This window comes from Periplaneta americana, chromosome 2 (genome assembly GCF_040183065.1).
Source record: "Periplaneta americana isolate PAMFEO1 chromosome 2, P.americana_PAMFEO1_priV1, whole genome shotgun sequence".
Lineage (NCBI taxonomy): Eukaryota > Metazoa > Arthropoda > Insecta > Blattodea > Blattidae > Periplaneta > Periplaneta americana.
In genome coordinates this window covers 73,045,161-73,064,392 of record NC_091118.1, presented here as the reverse complement: position 1 = coordinate 73,064,392, position 19,232 = coordinate 73,045,161, and the positions used below count along the sequence as shown (strand labels likewise).

The 19,232-nt window shown below is 35.5% G+C and overlaps 1 long non-coding RNA gene across 1 annotated transcript in view; it reads right to left on the bottom strand.

Annotated features, from left to right (window-relative positions):
* Positions 1–2,971: 2,971 nt before the first annotated feature.
* The window catches only part of LOC138695281 (uncharacterized), an 833,114-nt gene continuing 816,853 nt past the window's right edge, over positions 2,972–19,232 (bottom strand). Inside the window, exon 3 of the long non-coding RNA XR_011331112.1 lies at positions 2,972–3,143. This is a non-coding gene — a long non-coding RNA (uncharacterized lncRNA). The remainder of the gene's footprint in view (positions 3,144–19,232) is intronic.

Sequence of the window (19,232 nt, the reverse complement as noted above, 5' to 3'; positions counted from 1 at the left end):
TGTTCTAGGTTATTTTAAGAGAATTTTAGGGGAATTTTATAGGTAATTTTTTGGAAATTTAGTCGACCTGGTTGGCGAGTTGGTATAGCGCTGGCCTTCTATCCCAAGGTTGCGGGTTCGATCCCAGGCCAGGTCGATGGCATTTAAGTGTGCTTAAATGCGACAGGCTCATGTCAGTAGATTTACTGGCATGTAAAAGAAATCCTGCGGGACAAAATTCCGGCACATCCGGCGACGCTGATATAACCTCTGCAGTTGCGAGCGTCGTTAAATAAAACATAACATTTAACATTTTGGAAATTTATAGGTCATAAACATCCGGGCCCTATTCATCTTATTTCCATGTTATATTGTTTACCATTTATTTGACTTGCTATATCTGAAATCAGAAACTGTTATATTCCTCAAAAGGACGTCACACTAATACGAGAGTGGGAAAACATGAAAATGTAGCCTAAACCCCTTATAGGCCTACAGATCTAATAAACGCTGAGATTTGAAGCTTCGATAAATTAATTTAACTTTTACACGTTATAGAACAGTTAGGATGTCACGATAAAAAGGTTAATATGCAGATGTTAAGGAATATGAAATTTGAAATGAAGATAGTTCAATTACGGAGTTCGGAAACCAAGATAAATGAATACTCTGTAAACGGTTGGAATATATTATGATGTTTGGAAGACACATTAAATTGACACCATTCTGTATGTTTAAGAAACGTGCAGTTTCGAAGTCCATATGAATAAAAGCACTGTCATTGTGTTAAATAATAAGCCTTTCGAAATTCATTATGAATTAACGCTAGTGTAGATGAGTCACTGCTGTATAATTCGAAAGACCCAACGATTTATTATATTGCATAATGCTGTAATGTATAGTTAAGAATTATAAAGTTAGGATATCACAAAGTATCAGGGAAGGTACACCATTACCTGCAAAAATTTAGTGAAATTAATGTTTTTATAGCTCAGCTAGTATAAAAGCTAAATGAACGAAACATTTCATGCTTAATATACATACATTACACTTTATAAAACACTATTAAGAATACTGAAATAGCTAATAATTACCTTTAAAAATAATATCAAATTTGCATATTTTTTTTTAAACCGAAAACTTTCACAAAATAAAATCTACAAGTAATTATATATCTGCATGTTTCTTTTACATAAATATTGTAAAGACCTACATCAACAACACAGTCTAAGATATTTTACCTATTCCTTTAGAAAATACTTTTTTCTTAATCAAAATTTTTAGAAAATTTAATATAGAAGGTAACGTTTAAGGAAAAAAATTCTTAAAGAAATAGATAAAACATCCTAAACTATGTTGTTCATGTTGGTCTTTAAAAGATTCCAGTAAAAGAATCATGCAGATATTTAATTAATTATATATTTTATTATCTAAAAGCTTTACAGTTGGAAAAATATGAAAATTTGATATTATTTTTACAGGAAATTATCAGCTGTTTTAATATTCTGAATAGTGTTTTATACTGTGTAATGTATGTATATTAAGCAAGAAAAGTTTCGTTAATTTAGCTTTTATAGTAGCTGAGATACATAAAAAATGAATTTCACTAAATTTTTGTAGGCCAATGGTGTATCTGCCCCCTTAATAGACTATTGCCCTGTTCGGATAAGTTATTTTAATTTACCATAATTATTACAGATCGATAAGATGTCTACAGTTAGGAATCGTGATTAATTAATAGTACTCAAGATGGTTACGATATGAGCACTTGGGAAATTTGGATAAATATTAATGCATTAGATACATATTCTTCATCCTTGTATACGCTTTTTCAACATTTATATCATCACTGATTAACTAATAAGTTATTAAAATTAATAAATAACAACTTCACTGCGTTAATATTTAAAATTATATTATTGTACCTGATTGACTAGTTTCAACGTTATTTTCATCATCTGCTGAATCCAAGTGATTTTTCAGCTCTGTCTTCTGGTTTCCAGTTAGGGTGGGGTGTGTTCAGGATTGCATCGAAAACGGTGTGTGTTCTGAAATTCAATTGCGTGTTTAGAATGTAGTGTGAGTATATTTTTCTGTATCTGTAGATTTCGTATTTTTTTAGATATTGAATTTCTAGTTTTTTTGGTTGAATATGTAGTATTTTCATGTCTGTGTTTATGTTGCTGTAGTTGTGGTTGGAGTATTAAGATGTGTTCTGCGTAGGTTGAATTGTTGTGTGGTTTGATTTTGATTATGATATGTTTCCCTTGTAACGTGTTTGAAATTATCTTTCAGTCTGTCCAATCTTGTTTTATCATCATCAACGTCACGAATTAGACCTGTGTAGACTTGTTTCGGCCCCATCTAGCAGTCTTCTAAAGGGATGTTGTTTTATAGCGTATACAAATAATATTTATTAATTTAAATAACTTAACAGTTAACCAGTAGCTAGAGATGTTTAAGGAAATGAAATTCGGAAGACACGGTGTATTAACACAAACATACATGTTTAAGAAACAATGATCAAATTAACATTTATGTGTACTATATTTAACTAACGCGTGTGTTATATGATCTATGGGCGCTGATATCGCCACTGTCGTTGTACTGTATAGTAGAAGACATCGTAGGCGATTACGGAGTGCAGAGCATTGCATTGCGGTGAACCAAGTATAGTTCGTGAAATCAACACTGGTCAATTTACAACTGACGTGTGGTAAGTGTTAACAAAAGCGCACGATGTATTAACACATTGTGAATGATTAAGAAATAAGAGGTAGGCTCTATGTGTTAGCCATGATAAATTGCCAGCTCTCTAAATATTTACGAAACGTGCAATCGGAAATCACGTTTTAATACATATATAGATATTTAGGAAATTACTTTTCCAAACCCTTATAAAATAATACGGCTGTAAGTGATTCGGAAGAAAAGTAAAAGTCACACAGTTCTGAATGGAGAACTCTTGGAAAGATACAGATCTGCCACAATATTTTCGAGAAACTTACCTTCGTTCCAGAGACCGCTGACATCCACCTCGTCATCTGACTCCATTGTAATGTTGTCCAACATGGCTGCTAGTAGATTAGTGATACGCAGGTATTCATGTGGGCATGCGCATTAAAGTAATATCACACGCGTGAAAACCATGCACGAAACTTTACCTGTAACAAAAGAAGATAAAGAAAGAGATATTAGAACAGCGGTGACCAAAACTCGAGCTGCAGTGATTACATGTAACAGACAACCTTTGAAGTAAGGAGATGGAGGAAAGGTACTTGGCATGAAAACTACAACCAGTGATGGTTCCTATACTAACATCTTGATCAATCCCGCTTCTTTTTTTAACCTTCCTCTAGAATATAATCAGGAAATTTCTAAATTCTTCTCTCGATACTTGGCCGAGAAATTCGTAGTTTTTCAAAATTAAAAACTTCTTAAGGACAAATTATTTAAGCTATTTTAATCATTACTCTTTTGAGAAATTCTCTTCTATTACATTTATTTATCTCATCTTTCTCTTCCTGGCTATGATTTAAGACTTGTCAGTTCCTGGCGTTTAACAGTTCATTAGCACATAACACTGAATCAATTTTTCTACAATATTATTATTAAATGAACAGCTAATAAATAGTTCCCTCATCTAAATATGAAGAAGATTAAAATTGAGATAAAACCTAATAATTTTATTCTTCTAGGGAGAAGATCTAACAATATCAATATTCATACACGTACTGAAGAATTATAGGAACACATACTTAGTGGTCAGTAATAATAATAATAATAATAATAATAATAATAATAATAATAATAATAATAATAATAATAATATATTATTCAGAGTGGCAATTAATGTTTCTATATACTCCTAATTGAACAGTTGAGCAAAGTAAACATATTACATTTTGTCCGACAGAACATCAAAAAAGTTCTCCTTCTCATTCTTTACGAAACCACCTCTTACTGCTTGTAGAGACAGAGTTTGTAGAGGGACATGATACCGCCACTGCTTGCCTTCAATATGTGAATGAAAACCACAGCAATGTGCAGGAAATTCCTCGTACCCGTTTGAATGTCTGTGATTACACGATGTAATCACGACACCCGCTTTGGTCATCGCTGTATTAGAATAATGAAATTTAACTAAAAAGAAAAGGCGTTTTAAAATGTATCTGTGAATTTTGTATATAATGGGAAATGAGTAGAAAGTTTATACAGTGGTAAAAAACCAATAAGGCTTAATTATAATTTTGTTCTGTCCAACTGGATTATGGACATCAGCATAGTAAGTAACGATAGATTAAAGATGGTGTTGGGACGTTGTCAGAATATTATTTATTCTAGTCTCCTTTCTGTGCCACGCGTAGTATAAATTATTTTATAAGTCCTGGTTCTTAATGTCAACCAGGTATTCCAAGCCGAGCTCAGTGAGTCGTTTCCCCACAGTTGCGAGGGTTCTCAATCGCTGTTCCTTTCTTGTCGTTCACGTGACTTCTGGCATGGCCGGAGGAAAGCGCGCAAACAAGTTTCTTCGCGCTCAAACGTGACGAAGGGACAAAATGTTTGAGAAGTCTAGAGCACAAGAGATATAAGTGACATAAACCTATGTTGGGGGGGGGGGGAGGGAAGAGTTTAAACTTAAGCGTCAACGGAAAATTGTACACAAAGTTTACGATGTCTGTTTTGTGTTTACATATTGCGTTTTGGTCATGAAATAGTTTACTGCAGTTTGGGGGGGGGGGAAATAACCACTTTATAATTAGATGTTGCGCTTATATATTTTGTAATCCAGACTATTTTGCAGATTACATAAGAGTTCAAACTAAATATAAACAATGCAATGTGTAAATTATAAAATTCTTCCTAAATTCAACCAATCTTACGAGTATGAAAAATTGAGTCTTTGAAACATACAGAATGTCCGACTTAGGCTTATTTGCTCATACAAAATAACTTTTCTTCTCAGGCGTCAAATGAAAAACTGTTTTAAACAAAAGTTGTTTAAGTACAATTGGAAATTAATACTATGAGTATAAAACTATTATTATTGTCATTGTTATTATTATTATTATTATTATTATTATTATCATTATTATTATCATCATCATTACCATCATCATCTGTTGTAGGAACTCCATTACTTCCACTGACTCGGCTAAATTGGAGAATATTCAAAGAAAATTTATTTCCTTGTGTTCTTATATATATATATATATATATATATATATATATATATATATATTTTTTTTTTTTTTTTTTAATTGCTGTGGTTTATTTGCCAGACGTCAAGATCTTGGTTATTTATTTTTTTGTAAAGTAATTAAGGGTGATATTGATTGTGAATCCTTCTTAAGCAAAATCAGTCTTCGTATTCCTGATAAAGGTTTAAGATTTCATAAAATTTTTTACAATAGAAATTCTAAATCTCTCTCTCCGGTCTGCAGATGTATAAAATATGTTAATTTGCATGGATTGAACTTGGACCCATTTAATGTGTAGTATACAGAGTGTTTCCGAGGTGGTATTACAAACTTTCAGGGATGATGGCGAAGGGCACATGTATCAATTTGAGATAAAGACGCCTGGTCCGGAAATGACCTAGTCGAAAGTTATAAGCAAAAATAGTTTTGTGGAAATGAAATAATTTTATTCCCCTGTACACCTTATTTATGTGTAGGCTATTTATCTGTACATCTTACACACACTGTATTCATCCGACGTTGTTTACGTTGTCTACCTACAGTATTCCATTCAGTGTGCTGTCTGAGGGATGGGGACAGGAAACTACACTAAAGCAATGCAGAGAGCATAATGTGTAACGGACATGGTCGGTCCTGATATGCACGTCTGTAGACAGCAGTGTATGTGTACAAGTTGCAGTGTCCAGTCGATCAGTCCTAGTGAAATCGAGGAGTACACGAGAGCGGAATAAGCAGACCTGATTTTCGAATACGGATGAGCCAATGGGAACAGCAGACAAGCTCACAGATTGTATCGGGAAAGTACCCACATAGGAGACATCCGGCCCATACCATCTTTCCACGACTGTTCCAAAGGTTAAGGGAAGGGGGGCACGTGGTGCCAAATTACAATTCCGTTTCCACACAACTATTTTTGCTTATAACTTTCGACTCAGTTCATTTCCGGACCAAGTTCCTTATGTCAAATTGATACATGTGCCCTTCGCCAACATCCCTGAAAGTTTGTAACACCACTTCGGAAACACCCCATATACTTTTTGGAGTTTTATGTCAGTTATTAATTAATGTAGTTTGTTTAGATATGTATATATATATATAATATATATTACAATATTATTCTCGTTATTTTTGATATCATTTGTAGTCCACACCTATGGAGTAACGGTCGCGCGTCTGGCCGCGAAACCAGGTGGCCCGGGTTCGAATCCCGGCGGGGCAAGTTACCTGGTTAAGATTTTTTTCCGGTGTTTTCCCTCAACCCAATATGAGCAAATGCTGGGTAACTTTCGGTGCTGGACCCCGGACTCATTTCACTGGCATTATCACCTTAATTTCATTCAGACGCTAAATAACCTAAGATGTTGATAAGACAAAGTAAAATAACCTGTTAAAATAAAAAAAAAAATACAGGTCGTTTTATCCCTAATTAAAAATTACATTGTGGTTAAAAATATTCTTTCAGCTCTCCTTACTTATTTTCATTACATTTAGTTTATTTCAGTCCTATGGAAAAAGGATTGTTAATAACTCGAAAAAGAAATAGGCGATATACTGTAAATACAAACTTTATTACAGTCAGGAACTAAAAGACAAACCGCAGCGTCGACTTTGTTATATATTATGTGATTTAGACACACTTCGGATATAATCGTTGACACGTTTCCATGATAACAAAATTACTTTCATTGCGACCCAATCATCTACTCCTCCCTACCATTGGCATGATTATAGGCAAATAGAATAACGACATGGTCTTAGTCTGTTATTAAAGGTATGTGACATCACATCGTTGCTAGGTAGAAAGTTGTTAGGCAAGAAGTGCGGGCAGATAATTGAAGACAAAACACGTCCGTCTGGGCTGGACTGTGTCCTGTTACATGTCTGTAAATAATTGCATACTTATGCTTACAGGAATTAAGGAATTGCTTTCATGGTTCTTTTTCCACACCAGAGTTCTGGCTTAGAATCTCGGCAATCTCCAATGGTGTCTCAAAAATTACATACGGTACCGATGTTATGTTTATTTAAACTAGGTTTATAAATAGGACTACTACACAATAACATCACATTTTTCTTCTGATTATACGAAGTAAAAGAAGATAGTATTATGATTCCGCACAGAATCTATTTCAAAATTTTTACCGAAATACTTATCTCCAGAAGTGATTTTCGTTATTCTGTTTGTCTACGACAGAAAATGTATACAGGGTGTAATGGGTATAAGTGCCGTCCTTTTAACAGTCGTCGGGGTCGGTCTACAGGATCAAAAAATGTCCATACAACATAGGGTGAAAACCCGATAGTTTTCCCAGGAAAAAATATTTCTTTTTTTATATCGTTACTAAAATTATGCAAACAATTACAGCAGTAGATACATCTAGCAAAGAGTTAATATTAGTTTAAATAAATATTTGTGTGTTCTATTACGTTTTCGTAAAATTAAATAAAAATGTATGATTAAATTTGTTAATATTCTGGCGTGAGAGACGTGGCAACGTGTTCAGCAGGCAGTACTCTGCACAGACGTAAATACAGGTCAGCCGAGTTCAAGCTCCCTGTCCATATCTCTACCACAATCTAGTACAGGGACATCATTTTATTTTTACTAACATTTCTGATATTAACCTGGCTATACCTTTGGATCAACGGTTGCTATCCCCTTCCACGACTGGAGTTCGGTGGCGTAATATACAAACAAATCACTCTACTAGTTATAGGAGGGAAGAAAAGTAGTTCATCCATTTACGTAAACTAGGAAATATCACGCTTTTGAGTTTGATAATTTTCATTAGGTTTTTGTTTAATCAAAATACAGTACAGTATTAACAATTAATGTTTTTGCTCACGAACTGAGCTGTCCATGCGGACGTATTCATTATGCAGTGTATATTATACTGTCTACAGCATATTACCGTACATTATAGAGAATGAAGTTAAATTGAAAAACAATCATAATATGGATATTTAAACACATTTTTGAAAATGGTGGCCATTCGTTTCGATACAGGCTTCAGTTCTAATGTGTGTAATTCCAATTACCAGTTTCGTCCTTCGTACTAGTAACTCATGTTGAAATAATTCTGTACCTACTCTGTAAAAGAGTACCTTACGTACTGTAAATTCAATCTTCACTTATGTTCGATCCGAAAAGATAAAATTACTCAGACATGCTATCTACTGTCCGTCCAAGTGATTATGTCGCAGGATCGTAGAAAGGAGGGAAATTACGTGACAGTTAATTACTTAACGAGGCCCTTTTATTTAAGTTATTTTAAACAGTTGTATAACATTACGTAAACGTCCAATTCCTAACAGAAATTAATGTTTTCAGAAAAGAGCTGAGACAGCCCAGCCACTAGCCTTTACAGAGAGGCGAATAGAAGCTGGTGGGGAAAACCGGAATGCGACGTAGGCAAATGGACGACAGTACCTGTGCGAAAATGATGCAATATTGAAATCTCTTTCGTCATTGGAAAACGCGAACATATTTTTGGAACGTACTGTAAGGCTACTATTACTGTATATGCGGTCTTGGATCTGTGTGGAGGACGGTTCAACTTCATTAGTAGAAGGGGTGGGAGTGAAGTACATTCAAAAACTCAGGTACAATAAAAATTGAAGTAAAAATAAAATGATGTCCCTGTATATACAGTCACGAAGTTCAATATGTAGGGAATATGCATCCATAGATAGCTGCTAACCACTAGGATGATTACTATCGCCTCATTACAGACAATGCGAAATAGTACCGGCACAGTCTATTGTTCCTAGTACCCTCAACAACTCAAGCTTCGTCACTGTCGATTGCTGCAAAAATTCATGTTCTGGGAATAATAAGCTAATTAAGTAGTAAAATATCGCTGCAATCGAAAAGGATTGGGAATAAATTTGAATAAGGAACAAAAAAAAGTTTCCTTCCCAGGCAGGATTCGAACCACAATAGTCATAGTTACCAGTCTATCGTCCTCTGAGTGAACAAGGCTCTGAAATCAGCTACAAGGGTCGGTCCGGTTTTTTATTTACTACTACTGTATACGTTGATATTATCTATTATCCTCATTCGTATAAAATACATACTAGCACATGACCTTATGTACTAAGAAATGCACTGCAATGAAGTTCTCATTTCCCACTTTCATATGTATTAAACATGTGTAAGACATTGCTATAGTGAATAGTATTCACCTTCTTTTAGTGCTGTCAACGACTATAACATAACAAAGTAAGTCCAAAATATGTGACTAATTCGTCGTCGTCCATCTTGAAACAATAGAATAAAGCAGACGCTTCGTCTTTCCGTTCAGTTGTAAATATTAGTATTCCCGTTCTCGTTTCTCGGCTTTCCGTTCTCATTCTAGTTGCCGTTCCCGGGCAATTGTGAAGCCGCCTTTAGTCATAACATGATCAACACTGAACAAGTCTATATATAAATGCACGTTTAACATAAGTTCAATACAGTAATTTATTTTATTTTTTAGAACTTCGAACATACCGGGTGATTCACGAGAATTTACCGTCCTTCACGGAGCTTATTTCTGAAGACATTTTGAGCAAAAAAATGTCATATAAACATAGTTCCTATTCTCAATATTTTCAGAGTTACACAAATTTAAAGTTTTTGTAAAATACGTTTCTGCGAGATCGTGCGTATTTGCTTGTTTTCCGCACAGAACCAATACGCGGTAAGTGTGAAATACCACATTCAGTATTCCCAACGTAACACACACAACAATTTCCCTCTTCTTACCGCTTAAGCGCGACATTCATTTTACTGCTTTAGGCTTTTAACATATTATTTTTAGAGACGTTTAACATAGTAATAATTATAAATTGGAAACTTATCACTGCAATTTCACCTAAATATTTGCAAAAATTAAGTAAAATCTACTACTCCACGAAACTTATTGCATTCCTGATACAAGTAACATTAAGGAAGCCGTGAAAAAATCAACAAGAATCCTGATGCCGATGTTATTACTGCAATATGTTATATAAATAATATTGTTAAAATATTAAAATGAAAAATAAATCATTACATAACCTTACCGTTTGTTTTAAGTTCGCATTTATAGACCGGGGGGGGGGGAAGACAGACGTATATCACGGCCTCCTGGAGTATAGTAAACACAGAAAACATTTTATAGCAACAATGTTGAAGAAAGATATTTTGGTGTTCCGAAGTTGCCGTCATTAAACAGAAACTAACATGGAGATTTCATTGCAACTAATTAGAAATTCGTCTTTCAGGTATGTAATAAACGATCTTCGCACAAAATAATGTACGATACACGAGCGATATGTTTGTTTTCATGTTCTCGGAAATTAAAAAAGCTCAACTACGTTTCGCTTGTTCAATCTTTTCCTCGACCATGAAAACGTCAACATACCGCTCTTGTAACGTATATTACTATTTTCTTTAGTTTGAAGGTGAAAGAATAATACAAACAGAGAATGAACCATTCAGAAGTATCATTTCTTTAATAGGCAAGTATTATGAAGCTAAAAATGTGCTGTGAACTCCTTAGTTGCTTCGTACAGACATCTTTTTCTATTTTAACTGGAAAATTACATTATTCTTACGCACTTATCACAACAATTATTACAAATCACACCAGTTCCACCGACTTAATTATTTGCAGTTCAATTTTGCGTCCTAATTAACAGTCTTGGAGAGTTTACAACACATTTTTTAAAAATGTCACCGTATGCTTGAGTACACTTGTCCGCACACATGTGAACGGCACTCGTCGCTCTACGTAACTGCATACGGCAGGGATGAGATGATATTAGCTCCCAATCATGGTAGAAGAGCTCGACCTCGATCACGAGCCCATAGCGCTTCCTCTACGAGCGCCATAACGTAAACAACAGGGATGTACAGTACATGCACATGCAGCGAATAAAGGCAGCAATTATTACAATAACTTGCGTTACTAAATTTCTGGCTATGTAATAGGGTTAATTACTAAGTTATTTAATATACATATACATATATAAACAAATCGCAAAGGGAAAGGTTTTTTAGGAACGAAAAGAGAAATAGGATAAGTTAATTGTATGTAACCATTTTATTGTTAAAAGCCATTATTTATTATGTAAATACTTCACTTCATTGGTTAGGAGAAACTAATAGGGTCTACCTGCTCGACGTGTATGATCTCTAAATATTTTTGAGTATTTGTTCAACAAATAATAATGGCAATTTTAATTGAAATAGAGTATACTGATTGTGTGATTGTGAAAATGTAGTCCTTACTCTCCAGTCGTCATTATGTCATGAGTTTTCTTACAGTGATTTGTGAGATGCACGTAACACGAAAAAACAAATTGTTTAAATTAAAATATTGAGAGCCATCGTAATTTTTGGGGTCAATCATTTAAGGGGATATGCATGACTTTTAAAACTTCCATAATTTTCAGCCAAAAATTTGTGAAATTTAAACTATATAAACAGATCTATAATAATATCTGCACAAAATTTGGTGCAATTAGGTCTAACAGTTTTGAAATTATATTTTTAAGTATATTTTATATTGACGTTACTAAAAAAAGCTCCTTGCATCAAAGTTTTCGAAATGTTTAGTTCATATTTGCTCAAAATCCTGAAAATAGTTATTGGAATAAAAGTGAATTAGCATTTTGAGCTTAGTCACAGTATAAGTTAAAGTACAATCAAAGATAAAATATTATTTCTAAATTAAAGAAACACGTAGTCTAATAAAAGTAAATATCCAGAAACAAGCAACAAATAAAACATCAACAATACATTTAAAATAAAGAAATAAAAGGAATCTAGATACAATCTACTGACCTAAATGTAAATTAATTTACCTTCGATGTCAATTCCGAAACGAATTTATTTCTCTCTTCTCCTGAATAATGCCTATATTTTTTTCATGTTGCGTCTCATAATGCCGTTTTATGTTGCTTTTTTTGCAAATGATATTTTTTTTACACAACAAACACTGGACTTCATCACCATGTTCGAAGCATAAATATTGTATCTTCCACTCTTCCTTGAAAGCTTTAAGCGCTTCCGTTCCGTCATGATGCGCTGTGTTCTAAGATCTGTACATCCTTTAGCAATGTTTACAGGTAAAAGAGTTCCGCGCGCGCGCAGCGGGCATAAAAGAGCTCTCGCTCGCAATTATTAGTCACCATCGTAAGACTGGCATACGACTATCTTTGATTTCCGTAGCGCTCGCGCTGGCTGCCGACTGCACGCTGACCAAGATCACGCGTTCACCACTTTTTGCTCAGAATGTCTTCGGAAATAAGATCCGTAAAGGACGGTAAATCCTAGTGAATCACCTTGTATAAATGCACGTTTAACATCAGTTTAATATAGCAATTCCTTTTATTTTTTAAGAACTTTGAACATATAGCCTATTTATATTAGGCGATTGTCAGATGACCGTGACTAGACCACGATAACCACGTGACACCGATTCGCGCCGAAGCCTATCTTTCTCGTTAGCCACGAACACTGCGTTAGGAAATAGGTTATAGTTTGACGAATAAAAACGCTACAAATTTATGCATCAACGTAATAGTTGCTTAAAAATTCGAAGGAAAAACCACATCCTTTTCTATGGGAACTAACTACGCAAATGGGATAGATAATCGAGAAAGAAATGATTGAAGTGAATTGACTTGCATACGCGAGGGGTCAATTGATGAGCCTTGGGCGGGCCGCGGCCCACCCGTTGAGGAACATCAGTGGAGCCCCGCCCCCGCCCCTTCTATTGCTGGCATACTTTCAAATGCGTGACCCCCGCAGAGAATCCGCGCTTCATTTGTTTGCTTGCTGATTAAGACATATCCGCGGTAACCGCCTGCTGAATCTCAATCATATTCAGTGTGTAGCAGATATAGTGATGGTTTGTTGTAGCAGAAGTAAACAATTACGTATAAAAGTTAAATTAATAACTAGAGTCTGTATTTTATGTAATTAGGCTACATATTCTGTTCTTATATATTTAGCTTAAGAAAAGCTGAAATGTCGGTCAATCACACCAAAGGAATCATTATTCAGATGTTTTAAGTTACATATATGCTTACATATTTTAGTGCATAACAAATATTTAGGCCACCTCTCTGGTGTAGGGGTCAGTATGCTGTCCCTTACGCAGAGGGCCCCGATTAAATTTCCTGGTTGAGATTTTTCAGGGTTTTCCCTCAACCGTAAGGCAAATGCCAGGAATTTCGGGCCACAACATCCCTGAATATAACCGACTTTATTCATCACCAAAAATCATACTTACTTCCTTACTTACTTACTTATTGCTTTTAAGGAACCCGACGGTTCATTGCCGCCCTCACATAACCCGCCATCGGTCCCTATTCTGTGCAAGATTAATCCAGTCTCTATCATCACATTCCACCTCCTTCAAATCAATTTTAATATTATCCTACCATCTACGTCTCGGTCTCCCAAAAGGTTTTTTTCCCTCCAGCCTCCCGACTAACACTCTATATCCATTTCTCGATTCGCCCATATGTGCCCATCTCAAACGTCTGGATTTAATGTTCTTAATTATGTCAGGTGAAGAATACAATGCGTGCAGTTCTGTGTTGTGTAACTTTCTCCATTCTCCTGTAACTTCATCCCTATTAACCCCAAATATTTTCCTAAGAACCTTATTCTCAAACATCCTTAATCTCTGTCCTCTCAAAGTGAGAGTCCAAGTTTCACAACCATACAGGAGAACCGGTAATGTAACTGTTTTATAAATTCTAACTTTCAGATTTTTTGACAGCAGGCTAGATGACAAAAGCTTCTCAACCGAATAATAACGGGCATTTCCCATATTTATTCTGTGTTTAATTTCCTCCCGAGTGTCATTTATATTTGTTACTGTTGCTCCAAGATATTTGAATTTTTCCACCTCTTCGAATAATAAATCTCCAATTTATTCCCATTTCGAATAATATTCTGGTCACGAGACATAATAATATACTTTGTCTTTTCGGGGTTCACTTCCAAACCTACCGCTTTACTTGCTTCAAGTAAAATTTCCGTGTTTTCCCTAATCGTTCGTGAATTTTCTCCTAACTGTATTCACGTCATCCGCATAGACAAGAAGGTGATGTAACCCGTTCAATTCCAAACCCTGTATGTTATCCTGAATTTTCCTAATAGCATATTCTAGAGCAAAGTTAAAATGTATAGGTGATAGTGCATCTCTTTGCTTTAGCCCACAATGAATTGGGAAAGCATCAGATAGAAAATGGCCTATACGGACTCTGCTGTAAGTTTCACTGAGACACGTTTGAAATAAAATACATCTACAGACGCCACCTAGTTCACAATAGAATCAACAATAGTACATACACCCAAAAGATTAACTCGCGATATGACCAGAGTTGTTCAAACGAGTATAAATAACAGCAATAAAAATGGAAATAAATAAATATTTAGATATAAATAGCATATTTTACATATTCAGAAGAATACTGCATATAGTGCAAGAATACACATTTTTTCATCAATTTTTCCCTCTTAATTAAAAATTATAAGTCCGAAAATTGTTTATAAAGCTTGTCCCTTTGTCTCTAGTGCATAAAAATAATTTAATAACCGAAGATAATAATGTATCCTGTCAAAAAATTGACATCCCTTTCCCATGCTAACAGTTTGTGTATCCCTTAAGTAGTACCGTAATTTCCCATAACTATGGTCCAGGCACCCAATTATGGTCCAAAACGCATTATGTACTACTTAGTCCCCCAAGAGTTCGGTGTTTGCCATTTAAGGCGCCAATGTGATGGAATTACGTTCCCCATAGATGCTTCTATCTACCATTACACATGGCAATGATATGAATGTATAACAAGGTCAGTGTGCATCATTCTATTGAATGTGTGAAGACACGAAATCATTCAGTTTGTGATTATCTGTTTTATTAATCTCTCCTCTGTAGAACTGGTACGTTATAGATATATGATTCTTTGTACAATTAAACCTGGCTATATAGTGTTTACTTTCACGTAATAATTACACTGGCAGAGGTTAAGGACTCTGCGTGAAAAATGTTTAACCTCAAGGCTAGAAGTCAGTCCTCAACTATGTACCACAATTTTTCGTGGACCATAGTTGTATTTCATTTTGAAATATTTGTTTCAATAAAATGTGATCAAAGTGATTATTTACTTCTGCAAATACGGTATCTCAGTATATCCTAAAACATCATTTAACATTATAATCAAGTAAACAAAGAAACAGGCTGTTCCAGCATCAATGGTACTAGCACGAATGATTGTCCGGTAAAACGAAAACTTCAGGGTAGAAGGAAGACATCAGTCCCTGTAAGTGACTTTGAGAGCGATGAAATTGAATTGGATACAAATTATGATGTTTCCGGTGTTCTCTCCATATTTACAGACAGTGAGTCTGATGTGGAAAAGAAGACGAAATCTGTTAAATTAATGCTAAAGGCACATAGTTATATAGTAGTTACTTATGAGAAAGAATTGTGGCCAGGGAAAGTTTTGGAAGTGAAGAACAATGGAGCTGTTGTTTCATGTAGCCTATAGTAAGAAGCAGGAATTACTGAGGTGGCGAGAAATGGAAGACATTTTATTCTACAGAAAGGAAAACATAATAAAACAAACTGAAGACCCCAAATGCGTCTCGAAAAAGAGAGATCTATTTTCAATTTCAGATTTACAAGAGAAGAGGAGATTCAAAGGATCGAAATAAGCCTAATGAATGCAGTTCTCAGTACGATAAATAAACATTGTCAGTGAATTTATTTGCATAATATTTTGCTAAGAATGTGTTAGTTAATTTTGATATCGTACTTTTGTTCTTTAATATACACTCACATGCGAAAAAAACCGGGCCGACTACATTTTCTTCAAAAGTTTTGAAAATTGTAGGATTTTTTAAATAATTGTAGGTTTGCTGAGGTTCATTTAGTTATTCATTTATTTTGTGATACGTAACAATGTAATATTGAATACGTAATAACCAACAATGATCTGAAAAGAAGATTCGTTCTTCTTGTAATATTGTGTGTAAACTTCTCGGACTCATTTCGAGCTAAGCTGAAGATGTCTACAGACCGGTAAGCTCTTTTGAGGCAGTATTGGAGTACTTCATTGTACTCCAATACTGTACTAAGTCCTACCGATTCAGCAAAAGTAGTTGTATAGAAAGAAGGTGGGAATAGTCAGCGTTATGTGGCTGCAGTTCTTGGGATTCCTCGATCGACGGTACAACGAGTGTACCATCGCTTTAGAGAGACAGAAGATTATTCCAGGAGACTCGGTTCAGGGAGAAAACGAGTAACTTCGGCTCGTGAAGACCATTTTATTGTCCTAAACACATTAAGAAATCGCCATTCCACAGCTATTGAGACCAGAAGAGCCTTCCAGAAAATAAGACAAGTTAATGTGAGTGAAAGAACTGTAAGAGGACGTCTGGATGAATGTGGGCTGATTCCAGAAGACCAGCTAAAGGCCCAGAATTGCTCCAGCAACATCAAGTTGAACGATTACGTTTTGCTCACAATCATGCTAATTGGAACCTGGGGGAGTGGCGGCGAGTGCTCTTCACAGATGAATCGAGATTTAGTTTACAGATGGACGTGAAAGAGTGTGGAGAAGAGAAGGAGAACGTTTTTTTTTTTTTTTCATGTAACTTCAGTTCACGTGTCAGTTTCCAAGGTGGATCAGTAATGGTATGGGGTAGCATTTCGTATGAAGCTCACACAGAACTTGTGTTCATTAATGGAGGTGCTTTGACTGTTCCAAGATACATCGAAGGTCTAATTTAACATGTGGTATCATATGCCCCACTTATTGGTGGGAAGTTCCTGTTAATGCATGACAATGCTTGCCCTCATGCTACAAGAATCGTGGATGAGTTCCTTCACAACGTTGGATTGAATAGGATAACATGGCCAGCAAGAAGTTCTGACATAAACCCTGTTGAACATGTGTGGGAAATGCTAGGGAAGCGAGTTACAAGTCGTCTAACTCCTCACAGCAACTTACAGCAGCTCCGAAATGTTCAAAGTAAAGAATGGAATAGAATCGACCAGACTGACATCCAGAATCCGATCTAAGGGTTGAACCGGCGAATGGTAACAGTCATACAGTCACGGGGAGGCAATACCCGTTATTACCAACATCTGGGTGGCCACAAAATCAGTTGAACATTTGGAAGAAAATTGATACAATTTGTAAGTTTTTTTTTTCTTGGAAGCAATGTTTTCTTCATTTCATAAAGGATTTTCTGATTCTCGCCTCATAAAAAAATTGAGAAACTTTAGGTGGCCCGGTTTTTTTGCCGGTGAGTGTAGTTGTTCATTATTGCAGAAAAATGACTTTCAGATTTCACTTGTTTATGTGTAATGTGTACTAATAAAAAGAATCCATGTACTTTTCATTTATTTTTAATATTTCTGTGCTAGATTTTGTTTCTACCCTTAAATTAGAAACTCAATGTATTGATTTATGAATAATTACAGCTCCAGCTATAGTCCATTCATGCTTTCAAGCATGAATATATGAGTGGACCATAGTTGGGCAACTCAGAATACAACTATGTACCAATGCTTATTATTTTTTAACACTTGTAATTAAATAATTCCAAACACATATGCCAATATTTATTTAATATAAACTTACAAGAGTTCGAAGCCAAAATTTCACTTAATCTGGATGAATAGTACTAAATATACAAAGAAAAATGTGACAAATGTGGACCATAGTTAGGGGAAACTACGGTAACGGTAAAGTAGGAACAAATAGTAATGCGAAGGGTGGTCATTGTTCTGCTAGCGCGGTGAAGGGCAGAGTGAAAATTACCCTGTAGTACAGTAGTTCTTTAAGTTTTCTTGAGAAGCTTATTCTGACGTCAGGGATACAGCTAGCTAGCTTATTGCTATGGCGCCAGTCGCATCCAGGTTCAAAGATTGGATTTCAATTGACGCTACCTTTACTAGTGATGGTAAAATCAAACTTTTCAAAGTGTGTGACAAACGCATTGGGTGCTCCATGAGGTCACAATTAAAATAGTATTTAAAAACTGAATTTTATGCGAGAAATAAGAAACGTGCTCCGTCGAAAAACAAGTTCTTCTTACACAAAAGTTGCTGAAATCTTCTTCGTCTTCTACCAGTGAATTTAATATAGATCAATGCAAACATACCAAGGTATAAACTTGGAGTGCCAAAGTTTCGAGCATCCCTATGCAAATACTGTAACAACTTAAGTATGTCGGAAGAATCAACACTCCGGAAAAATTATTTGAACTCCTGTTACACTGATACAATGGAAATGATTAGAGCTGAACTTGGTGATTCCTACGTATGGGTTCCGTTGGCAAGACAACAATGTCTTGAATCGTTTTATCGCAAATCTCGTCGCAGATAAATTAGATTCCTAGACTCCGTCCAAGCCTTATTTAATTTACTGCAAACCACTAGAACAGACAAATCATGCTACAGTTTCTCGATTCATCAACAACGGACTTAAGGAATTAGGGATTAACGAAGAAAAGGTGCTGGTGCTCTACGCAGATGCTGCATCATATAGGCCTATGCTAAAGCTGCAGGTGCTTTGTGTTTTACTCCAATATGGTTCATTTCACGTGTTTGGCACATGAACTACACCGAGTGGCTGAGACCGTAAGAGGTAAATTTCCTGAAGTGAATGGTTTAATATTAGTAACAAGAAAAGTGTTCAGTAAATCTTCCTGTCGCATGCAGAGCTACATGAAACTGTTACCGGATGTACCTTTACCCCCACAGGCTGTGATTACTAGAGGGGAACGTGGACAGAAACTGGGAACTTCTATAACGAACATTTCAAGGCATTGAAGTCGGTGGTGGAAACATTTTCTTCTGAAAGTGCATCGTCTGTGCATGAGTGCATGTGTGTCTTTGAAGATTCGACGGTAGCTCATCGATAGCATACATCACAAGTCACTTTAGTTGGATTTCGAACACCATTAAAAAGCTGGGAACTTCTGGATTGGACCTCCATGAATCTATGTCGATAGTGGAAAATGCAACTAATAAACTGAATGTTGTGAAGGGAGAA